The sequence below is a fragment of the Gorilla gorilla genome, chromosome 5 (genome assembly GCF_029281585.2).
Source record: "Gorilla gorilla gorilla isolate KB3781 chromosome 5, NHGRI_mGorGor1-v2.1_pri, whole genome shotgun sequence".
Taxonomy (NCBI): Eukaryota; Metazoa; Chordata; class Mammalia; order Primates; family Hominidae; genus Gorilla; species Gorilla gorilla.
Window position 1 is genome coordinate 177526938 of NC_073229.2, and position 25888 is coordinate 177552825.

Here is a 25888-nt window from a genome sequence, read left to right on the forward strand (position 1 = left end):
ATGCTTATTTTTCAAGGCTGAATAATTTCCATTGCACATATATGCCATATTTTCTTTATATATTCATGCAACAGTGAGAACTTAGGTTGCTTACATTCATTTCTTTGGTGACCAAAGCTTCACATGATCAGATTCTAACATTTAGTTGCCCTTCTGTTTCCATGGGTTCTGCATCTATGGATTCAACCAAGAGTGGATAAAAATATTTGGGAAAAAAAGGATAGTTGCATCTACACTGAACATGCACAGACTATTTTTCTTATCATTATTTTCTAAATAATACTGTAAAACAACTATTTACATAACATTAATGTTATATTAGGTATTGTAAGTAATCTAGAAATGATTTAAAGTATACAAGAGGATATGCATAGGTTACATGCGAAGACTACACCATTTTATATAAAAGACTTGAGCATCTGTGGATTTTAGTATCATGATCTCAGAGGGGAGGTATTTCATGGTGTGTCCTGGAAGCAATCTCCCATGGATACTGAGGAATGAGTGCTTACAGGAGGGTTCTTCAAAAAGTATATGGAAGATGCTTATTATGAAATATCCATGCATAAATTTCAACTTTTTTGCACCAAAATTTGCACTAACTTGTTATAACATGTATGAACAGGATGTAGTTTGAGGCATTAAGAAGGATAAGACATCAGTTTGAAAAGAGACCTTATCAGAGCAGCATGAATTTTGCTAAAATTGAAGCAAAAAAAATCATCAAATTTATGGTGAAGCTTGGGTGGAGGAATGGTGAAATCATTGATGTTTTATGAAAAGTTAATAGGGACAAAGCCCCAAAGAAATCAGCAGCTTACAAATAGATAACTCATTTTAAGAAGAGATGAGATGATGTTGAAGATGAAGCCCATAGCAGCAGACTATCCACATCAATTTTTGAGGACAAAAATTAACGTCATTAGTGTCCTAAATGAAGAGAACAAATGATTAACAGCAGAAACAATAGCCAACACCATCAACATCTCAATGTGTTCAGCTTACACAATTTTTATGGAAAAATTAAAGGTGAGGAAACTTTCCACTCGATGGTGACAAAACCATTCTGCCCAGATCAACTGCAGACAAGAGCAGAGCTTTCAATGGAAATTTTAAACAAGTGAGATCAAGATTCTGAAGCATTTTTTCAAAGAATTGTAACTGGAGATAAAACTCCCACTGACTTTACCAGTATGATCCTGAAAACAAAGCACCCTCAAAGCAATGGTAAGTAATGTGACAGCCAGATGGGAGGAGATCCCTGACAAAAGTCCAACTGACTTGGACACTGGGAAGAGTGCACATGGGATGCAGCCACAGAAGTCCGTGCCATTTGCAGCAGGGAGGAGCCTGGCCCTCCTCTTCCTGTGCAAAACCAGAGATTCAAACTGCAAGGCAGGAAGCACTATAGCAGGAACTCTGTCCTTTTGGAGAGTCCCTGTTTCCCCCTTGTATTCCTTTTCACCCAATAAAACCCTGCTTTACTCATCCTTCAAACTGTCTGCAAGCCTAAACTTTCATGGCTGTGGAACAAGGACCCCGTCTTTAGCTGAACTAAGGAAAAGTTCTGTAACATTTTTGGCACCCAACATGAGGCTCAAGAAGTGGTGAGTGAAATGGGGACGCAAAACTCCTCACTGTGGTTTCTAACCCTTTTCATCCTCAGACTTCTGATCTTATGGGAAACTACACTCAAACCCCCCATCACTCCCAGAAGTTGGGGGCCTTTTCATGCCCTTTTCTTTCCTTTTTTGAAATGGACTGGTGAGCAGCTGCTCACCACTTCCTCCTCCCTGGCGGGGTTGGGACGCATGGCCCAAGGGTCCTGCACAGCTGGCTAGCTGGTTCCCAGCCATGCGCCACTGCATCCTCCCTCTTTCCCTGCCAAGGGTTTCAGCTTCATGTGATAGTAATTAAACTTTTTTCCCTGGTGTAAGAACCAGTTGCATAAGAATAATAGGTTCTTCTCTCAGGAATCCTTTTCCTTACCCCATCAGCAGGTAACTTAAAGTTCTTTCCTTTTAGAAAATGCTTTACTAGAACAGGCACCCCTAACTATCACTGTTTATATTTTCTGCAAAGTTTTGGTTGTGAAATCAGGCCATCTTGTTTACATCCTGGGGGCATGGCTTGTAACTCTGGTGGCAAGGTTTTGTTTAGCAATCCTGCCTTAGAGAATAGGTTCCTTTCTGGTTTGATAGCTGCATGTTTTCCTAGACCTGTCTCCTAAAGAACCCCACCAGGAGATTGGGTTTTCTCCTGCGTGTGTGTGTGTGTGTGTGTGTGTGTGTGTGTGTGTGTGTGTGTGTGTGTGTGTGTGTGTGTGTGATGTTGTAAAAAGGACTCTAATTAATTTGGCCGAAAGAAAAACAACTACTTGGATTAAATATTTTTAAGGGAAGACAAAAGCTTTTGTACCTTTCAGTTCGCATGAGTTTAATATTTAAGAAATAAAAACAACCTTAAAAGTTATTGGTAAAAGGCAAGTGTCATTAAAATGTAAATAGGTGGGATGAACAATGCAGGTCAGATGCAAGATTTACTAAATGTTTTAAGGTTAAAAACTGCTTTTTGGGTTTTGAAAGCTATTTGACTTCACAATTGGTAAGACCTGGGGACATATGGAACTGACCACACCCTTAATTAAGAAGGCAAATTTTGGCCGCAGTTAGCATACAATTAAAGCAACTTACCAGGTTTTACCTTAGAGTTAACAATTGCTACGAGTTACCATTACAATGTGTAGTTAAAACTACTGAAATTAGATTTACATGCAAGGTGTGTAAGAACAGTAAAATGTGTTTTCTTTTTTTTTTTTTTTTGTAAAAGGTTATAAGAAGGCATGGAAATGTAAATTTTCGCCTAGGGTTAAACAATTATTTTAAACTAGATAAGATAAACCTGAAGGTTCAAACTAGTGGTAGGAGGATTGTGGAGGTTAATCTTGAAGAAGAGGTTCTCTGTGTGAACATATTGACTAAATTCAAAAAGGCATTATGTAGTTTTTCTGTAAATTGAGCATTAAAATAAAAACACAACAAGGTTTTCTTAAGGTTGTTAAGTTATTGTTAACCATGGAGATAACCAAACTTCTTTGTCAATCGTGTTTCTAACTGTAACTATGCTGGACATTTTGCTATTTATGGACAATTGTTTTCTTAGTTTTAATCCTTTTCAAAAGATGGTTTATAATGAGCTATAGGACTCTGACAGGTGCTCTTAAATACAATTTCTGATTGTATATGGGACAATCAGGTTTTTGATAACCTTAGAGATTGTAATATTGGAATAAAGGAAAATGTACAGGACTCATAAAGAGCTAAAATGTCCATGAATTTCAAGCAAAACAAGAGTTAACTAAATGGACTGAACCCAGAAAGCTGAAGCAAACTTTTTGACTTTTGTTCAGAATATTGCTGATCCTTGTTTTGTTTTTCAGAGTCAAGGAAACTTTATTTTGAACTATTTACAGCTTTTAATAATTAAGCAAGGTATACTCCTGTAATCAAAATTTGGAGTATGTTTGTTTCTCTCTGCCTGGTTCCTCTAGAATTTGGGAACTATTTGTGAGTATTCTTAACTTATGGCAATATAGTTATTTGCATAATTGCAGTAAGAATCCATTTTTCTTTTGCAACAGGACACAGTTGGAAAAAATGGTTATTTTACCAAGGCCTTGACTGGAAGGCTATGCTTCCCTTTAGGAAATCAAGCTCAACTTGCAGAGACAATAAAAGCCCAGTGGGGAGACTGGCCTCATACCCTTGCCTACACAGTCCCTATACAGGGTTTCTGACCTATGGTGAGTAAAGAATGTCACTTTCTAACAGGTCCAGGATCTTAAAGTTTATCTTGGGACTTTAAGAGGAAAGGATCACCCACCTCACAGGTATTTGAGGATACAAACCCATGGCCAGGCTTGGCTTTAAAAGGTCTTATCTAAGACTCCTTGTGGAACAAACTTCCATAAAAGCCAATCCAAAAGGCCTATGTAGAAATAATTATTCTTGCTGTACTTTATGCAAATAATTAGGCCAAGTATAAGACTAAAGTCTCTTTTACAAACAATTCAGTCCTATCATTTTTTTTTTTTTTTTTTTTTTTTACAAAAATGAGGACTGGAGAGAGAGAAATTATGTTTCAAAACTTCATCAGTTGTTTTTATTTTTATGTTTTTGCCTACATCTTAGTCTAACCCTGCTTGTTCCTGTGAACCAACCAGCAATTTCCAGCTGCAGTCCAGAAAAAACAAGAGGGGTGGGTAATGTAAAAAATTTTGATCGATAGTCTAGTTCTGAGTAATTATCCTGTGAATCCTGCCAGGTGATGGGAATAAATAGGATGCCCATCACTCAGAGGTTTCCTTTTGGGAAAGTAAGACCAAGGGAGCTAACCAAAGCCAAGCACCATGCACCCAAATCCTAGCAAGCATGACTATAGCCACCAGTTATCTGGGTGTGTCACAAGACATCTTCCCGTTTTGGAGGAGGACTCAATTCAACAGTTTCACCTTAGCATTTGCCTTATGATAAGGAGTCCATGCAACCCCCCGAGACACATTTTTGTCCCAAACTCAATTCCAAGCTTCGGGTAAAAGCCCTAGGAAGGAAAGCTGGATCAAAGGGATCCAGAGGCAGCCAACAGAAGTTAAAAGGCACAGCGCAGGTGAACATGGCTAATTCCTGCCAATTAAGCCAAGCCCAAGCTTCCTGTTTTAGGGATAAATGCCATGCTAGTATCCATGGCATAAATGAGTTCTAGGGAATTCAAGGCTACTGACAACAGGGGAGATAGGGCGTACATGGGTAAGAGCAGATGATTCCTACCCCCATACCTCCCTGATTCATCGGTGTAAGCCACTTTGACACTCAAGGGGGGACATGCCAAGGTCACCGGAACTCGAGGATGGAAGGATGGAAGAGGGAAAGAGGACACTCTTCCTTCTCTCCCTCACATTTCCAGGTTATCTACTAGGAAGAAATGAGAAACTGGGATGCCTGCTCTCCTCTTTCTAGATGGGTAGCCATTCATCTTCAGTCTCCACCCATTTCAAATGCATCCTGAACCCCTGGAGCTCCTTTGAAAAACACCTTCTTTTTCCTCTGTCCTCCTGTCCTCTCTCCTCCTGTCCTCTCTTCACTGATAGGTAATTGTGTCTCCATACTACAGGTTACTCCACTCAGATGTATCCTTCAAACTGGAAAGAACTAATTTCCCAAACCTTAAACTGGTTGGTTTAAGACTGGGTTCAGAGGGGCTGGGCATGGTGGCTCATGCCTGTAATCCCAGCACTTTGGGAGGCCGAGGCAGGTGGATCGCGAGGTCAGGAGTTCAAGACCAGCCTGGCCAACATGGTAAAACCCTGTCTCTACTAAAGATACAAAAATTAGCTGATCATGGTGGTACATGCTTGTAATCCCAGCTATTCAGGAGGCTGAAGCAGAAGAACCGCTTGCACCCAGGAGTTGGAGGTAGCAGTGAGCCAAGATCGCACCATTGCACTCCAGCCTGGGTGACAGGGCGAAACTCCATCTCAAAAAAAAAAAAAAAAAAAAAGAAAGAAAAGAAAAGAAAAAAGGAAAGAAAAAAAGAAAAAAAAAAGATTGGGCTCAGGGGAAGGGAATCCAGAAGCCCAACATGCCAGCAAAAGAGTAAAGTTATTTTGCCTGTCGGGTTTTGGCCTCCCTTTCCCTGTGCAAACTGGTAAAAGGCCTCAGGATTTTTGAGCTGCCATTACCCTTTCCCGTTTGACACATGTTTTGACACGTTTCCTAATAACGCGGTTTGTCTGTTCTTGCCTTCAGGCCATCAAACTCCAATGGTCATGCAACTGGAGACTCTGACAATGGCCTCTCCTGCTGGGAACCCTTAGACAGACCTCTGAGGGAGCTCTGGCTGCCGTTTCTCCAAAACACGTCTACTGTCAGCAAGAAGCAGTTGAGATCAGTCTTCATCCTTATCCTTATTCTAGTGGCCAATTAGATGTACTTCGTTAGAGTGGGGAATGAGACAGCCACGTGGGAGGGATCCCTGGCAAAACTCCAACTGACTTCCACACTGGGAAGAGTATGCACACTGGGGTGGAACCGTAGAAGTTCCTGCCGATTGCAGCAGAAAGGAGCTGCAATCATGTGTGGGGCGTGGGATTCCAACTGCGAGGCAGGAAGCACTCTAGCAGGGACTCTGTCCTTTTGTAGAGTCCCTGTTTCCCCCTGTTCTTCCTTTTCACCCAGTGAAACCCTGCTTTTCAAGCTCTTCACACCACCTGCGAGCCTAAACTTTCGTGGCTGTGGGACAAGGAGCCCATCTTTAGCTAAACTCAGGAAAAGCCCTGCAACATTAAGAGGTGGAAGTGGTCCTGTGAAAGCAGAAGTGGACCAGTCAAGAGCAAAGATCGAGGCAAGTTTTTTGAGGGATTTTTTGAGGGTTGCTCAAGACATTTTGCTTGTCAACTTTCTGAAGGACCAAGAATGATAACATCTGCTTATTGTGAGAGTGTTTTGAGAAAGCCAAACCTTTAGCAGAAAAATTGGGAAAGCTTCACTAGCGAGTTTTTTGCTTGTTTGTTTGGTTTTTTTTGAGATCGAGTCTCACTCTGTCACCCAGGCTGGAGTATAATCACCCCATTTCCGCTCACTGCAACCCCTGCATCCCAGGTTCAAGCCATTCTCCTGCCTCACCCTCCTGATTAGCTGGGATTACAGACGTGTGCCACCATGCCTGGCTAGTTTTTGTCTTTTTGTAGAGACGAGTTTCACCATGTTGGCCAGGCTGGTCTGGAACTCCTGACTTCAGGTGATTCACCCACCTCGGCCTCCCAAAGTGCTGAGATTACAGGCATGAGCCACTGTGTCTGGCCAAGAGAGTCCTTTACCACAACAATGCTCCTGCTCATTCCTCTCATCAAACAAAGGCAATTTTAAGAGCATTTTGATGGGAAATTGTTACGCATTTATCTTACAGTTGTGATGTGGCTCCTTGTGACTTCTTTTTGTTTCCTAATCTTAAAATAGCCTGTAAGTGGCATCAATTTTACTTCAGTTAAAAATTTAAAAGGACTGCATTGACATGGTGAAATTCCCAGGACCCTCAGTTCCTTAGGTAAGGACTACATGGCTGGCATCATCACTTACAAATTCACACATGTCTTGAACTTGATGAAGCTTATGTTGAGAAGTAAAGCTTATATTTTTATGTTTTAATTCAATTTTTCCACAAACTTTTTGAAGTCCTCTTGTATTTCTAGCGTGTCCCCTTTTCCTTCTCACATCTTTCTCTCCCATATTATAGCAACTTTGAGCTTCCTATCATCTCTGAATTAAGAGTTCTTATTAGGGAGCTATGCTACTTCTGTTATTTGGAGGACCTTTCCTTAATCCCTCTTTGCTTAGAAAACTCTTACTCATCCATTCATATAGCTTTACTGTGAAAACTTTTATGATTCTCCAGTATGGGGAATTAGAGAACACTGTGCACTTTGCTTCCCTACAATGCTTTCTTCAAAACATCATAATTGGTCTTTTCCTGGTTTTATATTATGTATTACCTGCCACTTTGCTTGTCTCATTTGCCATCTTATAAATGCCCTTAAGACAGGACTCACATCTTTTTTTTTTTTTTTTTGAGAAGGACTCACATGTTAATTACATTTTCTAGCATACTCTTCAGCACACACTAGCAACACAATGCATGCTTGATGACTGAATTATAATCATTGATTACTTCACCCCATAAAATAACAGATGAAGAAATATAGAAAGACAGCTGTACACATATAGAGCAATCAAATCAATTATATATTTATTCATTAGAAGATTCTGTTGTTAACTATTAATAATCATTTTCACCAGTCAATTGGAAAGTCTGTGTCAGCAGAACTAACAGAAATGTTACTTTTTAATTCTCAGCTATCTTCCTCCTAGTCAATTTAGTCATTTAGCAAATGTCAAGACCTTTTTTTAAATATTCACCATTTTTAGGGTTAAGCAATTTGGCATCTATGCAGTCCTTTTTCCCATAACCTTGTTACCAAGTGATAAATTACAATGAGAGAGAGCCCTCAATCTAATTCTGCCATACCAAAAATGTGTTACTATAATATGTTAATAAGTGGGCACAAACACAGTCAGACACTGAAGTATAGGGAAATTCCATTCTGTGCCTCAGGCATTCCAACTAATCCCTTGCACAGAAAGTGCAGGAAGGTAGGCATGACTACTGTCTAGTGGCCAGAGAGGCCATACTTATAAATGAATCTGACGATTGGACCTCCATCGATTGGAGGGATGCAGGGACTCTGAATGTAGAAGGCTACAAACGATGGTCTTAAAACCTCCATGCTTGCTGGACTTTTATTTCATTCCATGGGTGAAAAGTAATCATGCCTGACAGTGTTAATTTCCGCTGAAAGCAAACTTTATGCTATTTAACACTCCTACTCTCTGGAGTTTCTGATTGGGCTTCTTCAAATATTAACTGACATTTGCAGCCAAACACCACACCATTTATCCAGAAGTATTATTAAAATAAACTATTTCACAAACAAAATAAGGACAGTTTTTATTATCACTATTTTAACCCTGTGTTATTCTCCTATCCATCTGCACCTCACTTTAATTCATGAACAAAAAGAATCTTTGGTATCAAGGATAATATTAAAATTAGAAAGAAAGCCACTTGGTCTTTGTCCTTATGTTGTTTACAGAATGCTCCGCGTTGGGGTACTATTTTGAAAACCTGGCATTTTTTGATTACATGTAATCTGACTTGTTGAGGATCTAGAGTGCAGAAATATTTTATGTGTGTAAATGGTGAAAGGAAGAGGTTTTTGTTTCCTTGGCAATTCATCCCCATTATCAGTCTACCTAAAAATTGTCTCCCGCCATTACATAGAAGCACTTTGTACTTTGTAAAATAAACTATTGCAGATGTTATTAAAATAAACTGTTATGCAGACCATATGAGGATATTATTTGCTGCATTATCAAGTTCTCAACTTGGAATTAGTGACTGAAATCATCAAAGTGGTTTATTCCATCTCTTTCTGGCATTGCTATTATTATTATTTGCATTTATTGGTCATTTATATAAATATTATGAAAACAGAATATGTTTATTTGAAAAACAAAGTATTTATTCTCCATTTATTTGGTAAATATTTATAAACAGAGGATATGTTAAAAGAACATCCAACAAGTTAAATGCTTTTTAAAAGAGAAAACATTTTCTACTTCAGATTTGCTGGAGAAAATGAAATACTGTGTTTTAAACTCATCAGTATTTTTGAGCATAGAAATCACTCTATAAATCTCTCTTTGAAAAAGGAAAATATAAAATCAGAAATGTTAGTCAGCTTTAAAGCAAATAAACAGATTTAATGAAGAGGAAATTTTGAAACAAATCTCACAAACTTAAAATATCTTTGTTTATTCAGATGCGTTGCACATAACTTCTGTTAACAAAACAAACAGATTAAATGTCCACGTTGCTAGGCAAAGTATGTCTGTTAAATAAAGGTATTGAAGTAATCTGTTAAATGTTAAGTTTAACTCTGAAAGATTAAATAGTAGGTTGCTTAGGTCGGAAATTCAATAAAAAATTCTCTAAGCATTCTCTTACTATCAAATTGCTTTATTTATGTCATGGAGGTTTAATCTTTAGAGCTATGATATTTCCAAAAAATATATACTTTGCTTTGTTTGAGAAAAAATTGCATCGTGCCATAACATGATTTTCATAAAAGTTTAAACAATGTCTTGAAAAAGTAAAGCTAAAAGTTTATTAAGCCCAAATATAACCATGTATTTTATTTATACTTTGACAGGTGCCTACAGAATTCAAAGTCTAAATAGGTAATAGGTACAGCAGGACTTTGAATAACATTGTTTCATCCAGCGTTTTTTCACTAGAATGTGAATTAGATAAAAAAAAACAAAAAACAAAAAACAAACAAACAAAAAACATCACTTTCCAGCCAGGGCCGCTGTCTGTGTGGGGTCTGCATGCTTTCCCCAGGCCTGCCTGGGTTTGCTCCAGGTCCTCTGATTTCCTCCCACATCCAGAAGATGTGCCTGTTAGGTTCATCAGCACATCTACCTGGTCCCAGTGTGAGTGAGAGTGGTGTGGGTGTGAGTGTGCCCTATGATGGGATGGCATCCTGTCTGGGGTATTTTCCTGCCTGGCATCCTGAGCTGCAGGGATGGGCTCTGGCCACCTGCAACCCTGAACTGGAATAATTGGGTAAATCATGATCTTACTTGTTTTTATTAATCATTCTTAAATGTATGTATAGTTCACATTTGTTTCAATGTTAGAAGTGTTTTGGGTCTTTATTTAGAAGTTTGGTGATGTTTTTGCAACCAGAAATATGCCATAGGAATTTCACTTTTGTTTGGATCAAATAGCCTGTGGTCAAATTGGTTTCCTTATAGTTATTTTGCTTAAAGGAACAGTTTCCAAGAACCTGTAGACAACATTCAGTGAGGACATACTGTAGTTGGTACAGTGTATCAGATGCTTCCAAGGGAAACCATGGTTGGACATACAGATTTTGGAGTTATCTGAACTGAGTAAATAAGTGACTGAATTTGTCAAGTCAAAAAGTGTAGCAGAGAAGAGTCCATGGCCAAGGAGGAAATTTTATTGCTATTTCTTCCTTCCCAGATAGTATATGGTTGCATCATATTATAAATTTAAACATATTCAATTAATAAGTAGTTTCTTTAAGACGAATTTGGAGCTACTGAAAACCAGTTTGGAGTATATAGATTCTATAGTCATACAACCGTGCTACAAATACTTTAAACTGAAAGTATAGTCACAATGATACAATGACACACAGAAAGGTTGCAAGCCTATTAAGAGTCAGATGAGAGTCTGAAGTTGTGAAAGTATGTAAATGATATGTGTATTTAAGTTAACAGCAAAGGGGTGGATTTTGATTATGAAGGCGAGGTTATCCTGAGACCTCTCATCCTGCAGGGAGGGCTCCAGGAGAGTGAAAGTGTCCAAGTCCTTTTAAGGCCTAGGCTTGAAACTGGCATACTGCCACTTCCACAGCATTTGATTGGCCAAAGCAAGTCTGATTCAAGAGGTCGGGAAACAGATTCTATCTGTTGATGGGAGGAGCTGCAAAGTCACATTTCAAAGAATATTTGTATAAACAGGGATGAAAATTTTGGCCAATTTCACGTACATCTACAACATGAAGATCCTATTAAAGAAAAAAAATAAAAACAGATGAAAAACACATTGATTAGTGTCTCCCAAATTTTAATATGAAAAAGAACTATTTTGGATATTTATTAAAATTCAAATCCCTGGGCCATATCCCATAATATGATAGTAGGTCTAGTTTTCTAGAATCTTAAACAAAGCTATTCATCTCCCTAGTGATTTTGATAGAGATGGTCTAATGACTCTCCAGTGATGGAGAGAAAGAAATTTTATACTGGAGTAATGAAGAGTGAATTATTACAGGAAAAAAATAGTTAAGCAGGTGAAAACTGTTCAAAGGTTATCCCCTTCATTCGTTACTACAGATTGAGTATTCCTTATCTGAAATGCTTAACACCAGAAATGTTTTTGGACTCCAGATGTTTTTGGATTTGGGCATACAAAAATACTTGTGAAGCCATCCTACCATCAAGATAATTGAAGTATTGTCACCTAAAGAGTTCCTTCTCACACTTTTCTAACTGCTTCCCCCAGCTCTTCTTGGATCCACTGATCTACTTTCTATCACTACAGATGAGTCTGCTTTTTCTAGAAGTTTACATATGTATGTAATCAATGGTATGTATTCTTTACTCTCTGGCTTCTTTAATGTATGATTATTTTGAGGCTTATGCATGTTTTTGTATGTATCAATAGTTCATTCCTCTTTATTACTGTGTAGTATCTCATTGTGTGGATATACCACAATTGATGTATCCATTCACCTTTTGATGGATATTTGTTTTATTTAAAGTTTTTGGCTTCTATAAATATTCACATACAGGTTTTTGTGCAAAGAAGTTCTCATTTACCTTGGTTTAACACCTAAGAGTAAGATTGCTGGGCCATCTGGTCATATGGTATGCTTACCTTTCTAAGAAACCACCAAACTGTTTTCCAAAGTGGTTGCACCATTCTACATTTTCATCATCTGGGTATGAGAGTCCCAAGTGCTGCACATCCTTGTCAACATTTGGTATGGTCAGTCTTTTTAATTTCATGCATTCTGCTCAGTGTATCTTCTCATTGTGGCTTTAGTATACATTTCGCTGATAATTAATGATGATGAACACCTTTTAAGGTCCAGAATTTCCAGATATATATTTTATTTGGTTAAGCACTTATTCAGATCTTTTGCCCATTTTTTAAAATTAGGTATGCTTTTAAATTTTGTTTCATTTTTTAGATTTTTAAGTATTCTTTATATATTCTAGATATAAGGTTTTTTTTCAGATATGTGGGGTTTTTTTGTTTGTTTGAGACAGAGTCTTGCTCTGTCACCCAGGCTGGAGTGCAGTGGTGTGATTTTGGCTCTTTCTGTTATTGCAAAATAACAAATATTAATTTTGATGAAGTCCAATTTATCATCTCTTAAAATTTTATGGCTCATGATTTTGATATCATATCTCAGAAATATTTGCTTAATCTGAGAACATGAAGTTTCTGTCTTTGCTTCCAAAAGTTTTATATTTTCAAGTAGTATATTTTAAGTCTATATTTCATTTTAAGTTAATATTTGTATATGGTGTGAGGTGTGTATCAAAGTTTTTGTCATTGCATTGTTTTGTTTTGTTTTGTGTTATGGTTTGAGTGTGTCCCTCAAATTTCATGTTTTAGAAACATAATCCCCAAATTTCTGTGTTGATTGTGGGTGAGGCCATTGGGAGGTAATTAGGATTGCATAAGGTCATGAAGGTGGGGCCCCCATGATGGGACTGGTGGCTTTACAAAAAGAGGGAGACCTGAGCTGATACACACTCTCGCTCTCATGCCTTGTGTGATGCCCTCTGCCATGTTATCATGCACTAAGAAGACCCTCACCAGTTGCCAGTGCCATACTTTTGAACCTCGCAGATTCCATAAATGTAAAAAACAATATTTTGAAATAGATACTCACTATGGTATTTTGTTGGAGCAACAGGATACAAAGTAAGACATTTTACTTTGTTTTTTTGTTTTCTTTTGGCATAATTTTATTCACTCGTTTAGTACTATTTGTTGAAAGATTATCCTTTATCCACAAAATTGCTTTTGTACCGTTGTTGAAAATCACTCGGCATATGTGAAAACCTGTTTTTGAGTTCTGTACCATTAACTGATTTGTGTATCTTTATGCCAATACCTCACTATTTTGATTAATATAGTTTCTAGTTTGCTGAGAGTTTAAATTGGAAATGACTATGAGATTTCATCCAGTGCTTTTTATGAATATTTGCAGGGTATATACATTTTTTTAAATTTAAACTCTTGTTATGGTACAATGCATTAATTGATTTTCAAATTTTGAACCATTGTACTCTGGAGAAAAGAATGCAAATGATATTCTTCCGTTAGCAAAGAATTACTTTAGTGAAATATGGTTAATTGTGTTCATATACCTGAAGCTCAGCAGGGTGTGTGCCTACCTTATACTATTTAAAATAAATTTGAGAGCATTTTGAATACTTTTGACTTTGCTTTATTATTTATAGCAACCAAGTACTAAAAATGCAGATCAACATGGTTAACAAGTTTGCTATCTGAAACAACAATTTCGAATAGATGTATATGTATTCTATTCAATCTAGTTAAAACTATTGTTGTTGTTTTACACCCTACAGAGAATTTCGTTAATTATCCCTAAAATTTTTGTAACACAGATTCAATGTAGGCAATATGTTTCATAGTTCTGCTGTTCTGCTAAAGACAAATATAGAAATTATAATCAGAAGGCTTAATCAACTGTGGCAAAGTACAAATGAGGCAAAACCATAGTACATTTATTTCATTATCTAAATTTGCAAACTTTGCCTCAACGTTTAAAGAAAAACAACCCAATTAAATCAGATGAAGGATAAACAGACTTCTCAGCAGAGATACTTCCACTGAGCTAGTATAATATGCTGCCCATTATAAAGTAGTCTCTTACAGATATTGATTGCATTGTTCTTTTCTACTGTTGTAACTGAGTTAGAAAAATATAATTCAGCATCTTATACTCTCTGTAAAGAAATATTTTTTCATTCCATTTGTGTCCTCCAGATAATGCAATAGTGTGTCTGAGTATTTTATTATTTTTGTTATTTCTTTTTTAAAAAGACCTCATCAATTAATAGTTAATCATAATTGATTTATACATCTGAGAAAACAGAATAGGTTAATTGGAATGTTGGCATATGGCACAACAAAGTTTTACTATCATTTATGTAGCCATTATAAAGTGATTTTTCGATTGTTAGACTTACAAATTTAAAAAGTGCAATCGATGAGTGTGAGAATGGTAAAATGAGGGTTTCATTAAAAAATTAGTGTAAGTTATTTTAATGAATTATCCTTCTCTTGAGAAAGATTTTCATACACCTTATTAAGTAGTTGAATCAGGAAATATGATTACTGAGCAGCTGCAATTCAGAAAATTAGGTGAGTGCTCAGGTTCTTGAACCAGTGTGTGATGGGTTAGGGCAGATGAATTGAAAACTTCTCAGAATCAGGGTCCTGACTCAGGAGAAGGGGAAAGCAGGAAGCAGAAAGAAGGGGCAGGCCCTGTGCATCCTACACCCTTGGCTGAGACATGTTTTCATCTCATTCCTTCCAGGCCTGCTAAACTGTTAACCTACCACCCAACAGAGCTCTTTTGTAGACTAGTAATTCTATCTAAGCTCTCACTGGTAATTAAATGCAGAATTAGAATAGAGAAGAAAAAGTCAATATTTACAAAGAATAGCAGCGATATGCTAATTAATATTGGGTCATATCTGAGGATATTTACGGGAATGAGTTTTGAGGTGGCTCAACTAAGGAAATGTGAACATGTTTTAGATGAGAATTAAGTGCTTCCATAAGTGTTTTAATCATAGAGGCTACATTCAATGTGTTAGTTCTAATGAGCATGAATTATAACAATGGTCTAGGTTGTTGTGCAAACTTAAACCTATTATTGAACCATGTGAAAGCAGATTATCCATCAGAAATCTACTGGTATGATATAGAAGCAGGAATTCAAAGACTTCAGGGCATGGAAAGACAGAACAGGTCTCATTTTGAGTATGGCATGCATCTCCTAATTATGACCACTGAGAGGATTCCAAAGAACTTCCTCTTACCAAAAATTTAAGAAATCATTTATTTGTTAAAAGAAATACATCCTCTTTCCAATGGAAGTGCAGACGGGAGACAAATTACTTAAAGAAAGCTCTCTGGTCTCCAAAAGAACAGGACCCTTCTGAGCATTCTACTAAATGCCCTGTGAAGTGTAAGGTGTTTCCTCCGGCTGGTGGGAATGGAAACTAATCTGGATACTGTTGGCTCAAATCTTTTTGCCTGTTTCCTTCCCCAGCCTCAGGTAGCTTCCTCATATACCTGTGCTGAACAGTGCTGTCCTGAACACTCGTGAGGGCTCTTCTGCAGGTCTAGGGAGCTGTTTCTCCATGCAGCTCTCTCCTCTCCTATCCGCTGCCCTGGGAACTCTAGCAGATCTGGTCTCTACGGACTCTCCACAAAATCTCCATCCCTTCCACTTGTGCTCTCCGTTCCTGCCCTGTGGTCTGGAAACTCTCAAAGCGATAAACGAGAGCACTCAAAGGACACACCTCATTTGCTTCTCATTTCTAAGAGCTCACATTCCTTCATTGCCTGATGTGCAGTGTCTTGAAACCTGTTTCATATATTTTATCAAGTTTTTTTTTAGTTGTTTCAGGTGGGAGAGTAAATTGGTCCCTATCACTCTCTCAGAAGCCAAAGTCTCCATAGTTTACTTAAAGTGTGTAAACTTCCAAATATATGGAATTGTCCAGATACCTTTCTATTATTGGTTCCTAGTTTAATTACCTTTTGGTCTCTGAACACCTTCTGTGGTTTCCTTTATTTTAAATTGCTAAGGTTTAAAAGTTTGTTTTGTGGCCCACTTTATGGAATATTGTCTATCTTGGTGAACTTTCCATGTACATTGCAAAGAATGTATATTCTGCTGTTGTTGGCTGGACTGTTCTGTAAATCTCAGCGTATTAGTCAGGGTTATCCAGAGAAACAGAACCAATAGGAGATATTTATATACATAGTTGGATCACATAATTGTGGGGCTGACATGTCTGAAATTCACAGGGAAGGCTGCAGGCTGGAAGTTCTGGCAAGAGCTGATATTGTAGTTTGGGAGGCACAATTCCTACCAGTTCCAGGGGCTTTCAACTAATTGGATAGGGCCCATCTACATTACGGAAGATAATTTGCTTTACCCAAAGTCTACTGGCTTAAATGTTAATCAATGTAAGATCTACCTTCATAGCAATATCTACACTGGTATTTGACCAACATCTGGGTATCATCACCTAGCCGAATAGACACATAAAATTAACCATCACTGTTAGCGGTGGAAGAGATCCAAGTTATCCAAAGTTACCTGTGGTGCATCTGTGTGAGTTGGCAGCAACTCCAGTCCTTGCCTCCTCAGAAGAAAGAATTCGACTGAGGGGCATAAAGCAGAAGAAGAGACTGCCGCAAGTTTCAGGGCAGGAATGAAAATTTATTAAAAGGCTTTAGAACAGTAAGGAAAGAAAAGAAGGAAAGTACAACTTGAAAGTACAAGAGGTCAAGCTGTGCACTTGGTTTCTCAAGGGCCAGGCAGGCAACTTGAGAAGTCAGGTGCATAGCCTGACCTCTTGACTTGGGGTTCTATAGGTTGGCACAACTCCGGGATCTTATTGGGAAGCTGCTGATCAGTTTCGGGTGTTTTCTATCTATTAGGAGACTGCCTTTCTCTGGTGCCAGCCATGACCAATTATTACTTTAGAGAAACGGTTAACAACCACCTGACCATCACCTGATGGTTGCCCAACACTCCTGGTGTGTGTGTTGTGGGGAGCCCTCTCCTGCCTTGCTCCAGGCTACCTACTGTAACATCACAGTCAGGTCCAGTTGGCTTATGATGTTCATGACTGCTAAATGCTTGCTAATTTTGTCTTTTTGTCCTACCAATTACTGATAGAGAAGAGTCTCCAAATATAATTGTGCTTTGAATATTTCTTCTTCAGCTTTATTAATTTTACCTCATGTTTTTTGAACTTGTGTTTTAGGGACGTTCACTGAGGACATTTATGGTTTTTGGTGAGCTTATTCTTTCATGATTTTATAATGCTCCACCCTCGTAATTTTCCTTATTCTGAAATTTACTTTGATCTTAAAATTACGGTAGCAGTTTTCTTATAATTTGTGTTTGTATCGTGTATCTTTTTATATCCTTTTATTTTTAACCTATTCAAATCATTGTATTTAAAGTGATTGTACTGGAGATAGCATATAATTGATTTTTGCCCCAGTCTGATAATTCCTGTATTTTAATAGGAGTTATTTTTGATGTAGTTAGATTTATGCCTACCATTTTATTGTTGGTTTTATGTTTGTCTGCTCTGTTTTTTTGCTTTGTTTTGACTTTCTGTTGAATTATTGAATATATTCATGACATTATAATTTATATATTGTTTTTGCCTCTTTCTCTTCGTACTATTTTTAATGGTGTCTTTGTGATGATCATCCCCTTTCACAGTGGAATAAAAGCTAATATTTTACCACCTTTAAGAAAAACCACAGGACCTCCCAGTTGGGGTCTCCAGCTACCCCTGCTGGTATTCTCCCTGACGGAGGCTTCAAACCTCCCTGGGACAGAGCTTCCACAGGGAGGGGCAGACCACCACCGTCTTTGCTATTCCAGAAACCTACCCATTCTGGCCTTTGGGCTTTGGAGTGTTCAAGGTGACCTATGGGCTGAAGAGGACCCTCAGCACAGACAGTTGTTCTATAAAAACATGGCAAGACTGCTTTTTAAAATGGGTCCCTGCTTTTTAAAATAGGTCCCATTTCTCCTCACTGGGTGGGACTCCCAACCAGAGTCTCTAGGTACCTCCTACAGGTGCATTCAGGCTGGCAACAGGTCTGTACTTCCCTGGGACAGAGCTTCCAGAGGGAGGGGGCAGGCTGCCATCTTTGTTGTTTCACAGCCTCCACCATTGATACTTCCAGGTACTGGAAAACTTGAGGTGATTAGGGACTGGAGGGGGGCCCCAGCATACCACAGCAGCCCTACAGAAAAGTGAACCGACTGTTAAATGGATGCCTGTTCCCCTATCTCCTTACTGGGCAGGTTCTCCCGCCCTGGGCCTGTAGTCACCCCCCTCCCAGAGCTATTGAGCTAGTAGCAGCTCGGCAACTCTCTAGACAGAGCCCCCAGGGTCAGCTGAAAGCTTGTCTATCACTGCCTCTGTAGTGGCATTGCCCTTGCCACCCTTGGACTAATGAAGAAGCCAAGACCCTAAGGGTCTTATCCACATTGCCAACAAGCGGCAATTTACCCAAGGAGAGGAGGCCAGTCCATCTCCCATGGGACTCCCACATACCTCACTGCTTGTTATTAGACAGGAAACCCTTGGTTTGGGCCCATAGCAAAGGCCCTCCATTCTGGGCTGATTGCACTGAGCAAATGTGGACCTGCGTCTCTCTGGGGTGGAGCCCCCAGAAGGCAGACAAAAGACCCTTGGCCACAACTACTAATAGGGTACCTTCCTCTATGCCTGCCTCTGTTCCTTGGGGAAGAAATATAAACACTGAGATTGCCCCAGAGCTGCAGTGGGCAGCCCTGAAGTGCCAAGCCATGATCTAAAGCCAGCACTCAAGGGGGAGAGGAACCCACATTTTCAGAACATTGAGAGGGAACACGGCTGCAACTGTGAGGAAACAGGGGAGCCACAGAATTAAGCAAGAGTCTAACAACCAACCAACACACCTAAGTATTACCAGTGGACAACACCCTAAAGCTCAACACCAAAAATACCTGGCTAAGATGGCCCCTCTGAAACCAAAGACAAAAAGCTCCAAATAAAGACCCTGCACAAAGCCTGGGCCCTGTAAAAAATATCAAGAAAAGAAGTCTATTGACTGTAATCAATCTACATAGCAGTTAAAGGAATACCCACATGCAGAAATGAGAAAGAACCAACACAAAAACTCCAGCAACTCAAATGGCCAGAGTGCCACATGTCTGCCAAACAACTGCACTAGTTCTCCAACAAGTGTTCTTAACCAGCCTGACTGGGCTGAAATGAAAGAAATAGAATTCAGAATTTGGATAGGAAAGATCATCGAGATTCAGGAGAATAACAAAACCCAATGCAAGGAAACTACAATCACAGTAACACAATACAGGAGCTGAAGGATGAAATAGCTGATATCAAAAAGAACCCAACAGATCTGACAGAGCTAAATAACACAAGAGTTTTACAATGCAATAACAAGCATTAACAGCAGAATAAACCAAGCTGAGGAAAGAATCTCGGAACTTGAAGACTGGCTCTCTGAAATAAGACAGTCAGAAAAAAAAGAAAAAAGAATAAAAAGGAATGAACAAAATCTCCAAGAAGTATGGGATTACGAAAAGAGGCCAAATCTTTCCATTATTGGTATCCCTGCAAGGGATGGGAAGAAAGCAAAGAATTTGGAAAACATATTTCAGGATATTCCATGAAAACTTTCCTAACCTTTCTAGAGAGGCCCACAGTCAAATTCAGGGAGTACAGAGAACCCCTGCAAATTATCCCCAAGACAAATAATCATCAGATTTTCCAAGGTCAAAATGAAAGAAAGAATGTTAAAGGCAGCCAGAGAGAAAGGGTATGTCACCTACAAAGGGAACCCAATCAGGCTAACAGAGGACCTCTCAGCTGAAACCCTACAAGCCAGAAGATATTAGGGGCTTATATTCAACATTCCTAAAGAAAAATATCTTCAACCAAAAATTTCATATCTAGTGTGCCAGGCATGGTGGCTCACACCTGTAATCCCAGCACTTGGGAATTGTGGTGGACCACTTGAGATCAGGAGTTTGAGACCAGCCTGGCCAACATAGTGAAACCTTGTCTCTACTAAAACTACAAAAAATAGCCAGGCATGGTGGTGGGTGCCTGTAATCCCAACAACTCGGGAGGCTGAGGCAGGAGAATCCCTTGAACCCAGGAGACAGAAGTTGAAGTGAGCTGAGATCATGCCACTGCACTCCAGGCTGGGTTACAGAGGGACACTCCATCTCAAAAAAAAAAAAAAAAAAAAAAAAATCATATCCAGCCAAACTAAGCTTTCTAAGTGAAGGAGAAATAAGACTCATTTCAGATAAGCATTTGTTGAAGGAGTTTATTACCACCAGACCTACCTTACAAGAGATCTTGAAAGGAGCACTAAATATAGAAAGGGAAGACTGCTACCAGCTAATACAAAAACACACTTAAACACACAGTGCCACTGTAAAGCAACCACACAAACAAGCTAATATAATAACCAGCTAACAACAAAATGACAGGATCAAATCTGCACATATCAATACTAACCTTGAATATAAATGGCGTAAATGTCCCACTTAAAAGTCACAGAGTAGCAAGCTGGATAAAAAAAACAAGACCCAGGCTGGGTGGTGGCTCATGCCTGTAATCCCGGCACTTTGGGAGGCCTAGGTGGGTGGATCACCTGAGGTCAGGAGTTCGAGACCAGCCTGGCCAACAAGGCAAAACCCCGTCTCTTCTGAAAACACAAAAATTAGCTGGGTGTGGTGGCAGACGCCTGTAATCCCAACTACTTCGGAGGCTGACACAAGAGAATTGCTTGAACCGGGGAGGCAGAGGTTGCAGTGAGCTGAGATTGCACCACTGCACTCCAGCATGGGCAACAGAGTGAGACTCTGTCTCAAAAAAGAAGAAAAAGAAAAGAAAAGAATTATCTAGAAGCATCAACTATAAGAAAAGACTAGAGGTGAGTGGAGCAACAAGACTCCTGTAATAGTGAAAATGGAAATTATGACAATTAAAGAGTAGTTGCAGCATCACTGCAAGCAGGAGGGAAAGACCCACTTGATAATTTAGGAGGGATTTAGGAGGAATCAAAGACACATGCAAAATAGTGAATCTGGGTGACTTACAGAATAAAGAAGCCATTAATTGCTTTGAAAGATGAGGGAGACATGAGAGGTTCACTTTGAATATATTGCTTGACAGCTGGCAGGTTATGTCACTCCATGTGTTCCACAGACATTAGACAAAGCATACCTTATCCGGAGACAAGATTTGACTGGATAAATATGAAGGGTCCATCTGTGTAATAGAACTATTTTAGAATGTAGGAATAGATAAAGTATCAAAGGAATATATGGAGATTAAAAAAATGGCTCCTGGAATCAGTAATGTGCTGGTTTTCAGGAGTTAAAAAATTATTGACTCGGGTATATCCTAGTGAACTGACAAAGATACATTGTTTTAAATATATAAAAACTATTAAGAAACTATATTCTTAATGCCAAAAGCAGTAATGCAGATACTAATTAGCATTGTATTTAGGACAACCACTCATGCATTTAAGACTAAAATTCTAATCTGTTACATCAACATACATGCCTTTCTAAAGCTCTCCTGGTTTTTTTTCTCCCCAGGAGAATCTTTCTGCCTAGGCATATTCAATCCTCAGTTGTATCCAAGATTCCTGTGTCAGAAAAAAACAACAGCTCACCATCTTCAGCTCACTTAGGAAGGGTCTGCCCTTCTCAGCTATGTTATTTTATGTAGTTATTGATTCCAAAATTTCCTGATTTCTTAAATATATGTTTTATATATATATGTATATATGTGTGTGTGTGTGTGTATATATATATATATATATATATATATATATATATATATATATACACATCCCACCCAGTTGTCTTAAAAGTAACTAGATCATCTATACTCCACCTGGAAGGTGCCTTTAATTTTGAAAACTATATTCCATAGATCAGGGTGACTGATGAAATGCTTTTCAGCCACAGGTTAGGCTTCAATTTATATCATACACAAAAATAAAGCAAAAAAACCTATATGAAGTAATGGTTTTGAGGCACATTGTGACCTTTCAGATAAGGGAAACACACAGCCAGCTGCATAATCACCCCAGGTCTTGACTGGGAGCCCTTTTCAGAGAACAGCATAGGAAGAAAGTCACTGAACTGGACAAAACAATCTCATTGAGCCAATGAAGGAAAGATCAGAATTCCTGGCTGCTTACTTGATTGGAATTTTCCAGAAACAAGGCCCTGTAGAGACGTGGCACCCGGAAGGCTGCATATGGATCCCTCATGATTCATCTGCCGCAGGTTCTGAGACTGCACATGTGCAGTGTGTGACTCTGTGAGGCCTACAATAAACTGCTGGAGATGAAAGTTCTGCAGAGGCAGCAGAGGTCTTCAGAGCCAGGGAACAAGGAGGTTCCGGCTTACCCCAAGCGAAGAGACCTCCATGATTCCCTTGGACATGCCACTAAGATTGCAGAATACTCCCATATTAGGAGTCAAGACCATGACCTAGAGTAAAAGACAGACCTTAGGACAAAAGACTAAACTTAAGTAAACTAGACCTAAAAGAAGTAACTCCAAACCTGACAGAATCGAGTAGATCAATACATAATTTAAATTCCAGGAAAAAAAATTAACAAATCTTTACAAAGAAGTAAACATCATCCAGAACTGATACAACATATCATTCACAGTATCTAGAAAGCAATCATACAACTGCCAGACTTGTGAGAAAGAGTGAAAATATGAGTCATCATCAAGAAATATAGTAGTCAACAGCAGCCACAAGATAACCCACATAGTAAAATTGTCAGTGACAGAATTTACATATATATGTAAATTCTCTCTATATATTCTCTCTATATATAAATTCTATATGTATATATTCTATATATGTAAATTCTCTATATTCTGTATATGTAAATATATACATATTATATATGTATATGTATAATATCTGAAATGAAAAGTTCATAATGGACTTAAGCAGAATTCGAAGGCTGCTAAATAAAGAGTGAATTATTTCTACGATAGGTAAATATAAATCATTCAATCTGAAGAAAAATGTCGAAAAAACACACATTTCTACATTAGCTTTTGGAACAGTGTTAAGAATTCCATACACAAGTAATTGGAATCCTTATAGGAGAGTAGAGGAAAAGTACTGAAGAAACAATATTAGAAGAAATATGGATGAAAATATTCTAATTTCGTTAAAAAAACCCATCAACATGCAGACCCAAGGGCTCAGCAAAACTCAAGCAGGTTAAATACAAAGCAAGCCATGCCTACATCCAAATCAAACTGCTGAAAATCAAACAACAAGAGCAAATCTTAAAAGCAGACAGAAAAAGACACTTCACACAGGACGATACTGATAATAATTTCCCTGGTGTGGCTTTGGAAATAAAGACCTCCAGAAGGAGTGAAGTAATATGTTTAAAGTGTTAGAAGGAAAGAAAATGTAAATCCCATATTCTACATCCAGCAGAAGAATCCTTTAAAAATCATGAAAGAAACAAAAGTAGAGAGTTTTCATTCCCAATTTACCTGTACTATAGAGAATGTTAATAGGAGCTCTTCTTGAGATGAAATGACACCAGATAGCAACTCAGGTACATAGGAAGGAATAAGAAACAGCATATAAATTAAGTACATGGATAAATGTGAAAGACAGCTTTTTCTTTTTAATTTCTTTAATTGCCAATTAACTGTAAAAAGATAATTATGTAATTTTGTTGTGGAATTTATAATACTTCTAGATGTAAAACATATGACAATAACATAAAGGGCAGGATACATGTGAGAGAAATTTTGCTATTACATACTTATCATATAATATTAATTCCAAGTAGTTTACAAGAAGTGATAATGAATTGTTTAACCCTTAGGGTGAGAATTAGAGAATAGTTCAAAAGATCAGAAGCAATTAGGAAATAAATTGAAACATTAAAATATATTCAATTAGCCAAAGGGACTACAGAAAACAGATGAGATATGCAGGAAACAAACAGCAAGGTAGTAGATTTAAACCCAACTATACATAATTTATTACATCAAATGCAAACCTACTAAAAATTACATACGAAAGGAGATTGGCTGGATAAATATCAAAACTCAGTTATATACAATCTAACAGAAGAACACACTAAATGTAAAGACATGTTGCAAGTAAAGGGATAAATATGAATATATACACGTTAAACTCATAATTATAATGTGCCTTCTAATATCAGACAAAGTAGTCTATAAGACAAGGAATAATACCACAGATAAAATGAGAAAAGAAGGCCAGGTGCAGTGGCTCACACCTGTAATCACAGCACTTTGGGAACCCAAAGTGGGTCACTTGAGCCTGGGAGTTTAAGACCAACCTGGGCAACATGGTGAGACACCGTCTCTACAAGAAATAAAAATTAGCTGGGCATTGTGGCACATGCCTATGGGCCCAGCTACTCCAAAGGCTGAGGTGGGAGGATGGCTTGACCCCGGAAGGTTGAGGCTGCAGTGAGCCATGATTGTGCCACTGCTCTCCAGCCTGGGTGACAGGGAGACCTCCATCTCAAAAAAATAAATAAATAAATAAGGGAAAATAAGATGTTTTATAAGGACAAAAGGGTCAATTCATCAGGATATCATAAGAATTTTTAGTGTGTATGAAGACAGCTCTTCAGAATGTAAATTGAAACAAAAATAAAAATTTAAAAAAAGAATAAAACGGAGAAATATACAAAACGAAATCTCTCCTGGATATTTTAAATTTCTACATCTATAATTGCTGGAACACATATATGAAATAAATCACAGAAATACAAAAGATTTGAGCAATGCTACTAATCAAATTGATCTAACTTTCAAATATAAAATATGATTCAAAATGACTGAAGTATACATATTCTCTTGCTGTACACATAAAAAAACACTGAAATAGATTGCATGGTGATCTATAAAATAAATTTCAATACATTTTAAAATGAAATTGTATGCAAAATGTTCTTTGATCACAATTTACTTGTTAAAAATCAATAGCAATAAGGTATGTAGAAAATCTACAAATATTTGATCAATTTAAACAACACCCTTCTGAATGACACATGCCTAGTTTGCTCTCTGATATCTTCAAATTGTTTTTTTCTGCCAAATTTTATTTAGCTTTTATAGTTGTTTTCAGATAGAAGACTCATCTAATAGAAAATATTTCACCATATGAATATGTTCATTGGCTTGATTTAATCATTCTACATTGTATATATGTATCAAAACATCATGTGGTATCCCATATTATTATTATTATTATTATTATTTCAATTAATTTATTTGTTGAGACGGAATTTCGCTCTTGTTGCCCAGGCTGGAGTGCAATGGTGCAATCTCAGCTCATCGCAACTTCTGCCTCCTGGGTTCAAGTGATTCTCCTGCTTCAGCCTCCCTAGTAGCTGGGATTACAGGCATGCGCCACCACACCTGGCTAATTTTTTGTATTTTAGTAGTGGCAGGGTTTCTCCATGTTGGTCAGGCTGGTCTCGAACTCTCGACCTCAGGTGATCTGCCAGCCTAGGGCTCTCAAAGTGCTGGGATTACAAGCATGAGCCATCGCGCCCAGCCTATTATTTTTAATTAGCAAACTGTGATTTGCTATTTAAAATAGATAAAATAAAACAAAACACTAATTGTCTACCCTAAACTAAACCACACATGTAAAACACTACTTTGTCTGCGATTTATCATAGACCCGCACTCATACTTCATAGATGGTAAATTATTCCTATTTATCTAAATCACTTGGAGTGGTGGCCTGGCCTTCACCAAAGGAAACAGAAGGCAGAGAAAGAACAAACTTGT

At 38.1% G+C, this 25888-nt stretch overlaps 1 long non-coding RNA gene across 1 annotated transcript; it reads left to right on the plus strand.

The window, feature by feature from the left end:
* Positions 1–1371: 1371 nt before the first annotated feature.
* Positions 1372–9609, plus strand: LOC134758687 (uncharacterized). Its single transcript, XR_010134132.1, has 2 exons — positions 1372–1607; positions 5805–9609. It is a non-coding gene; the product is annotated as an uncharacterized lncRNA (long non-coding RNA).
* Positions 9610–25888: the final 16279 nt, after the last annotated feature.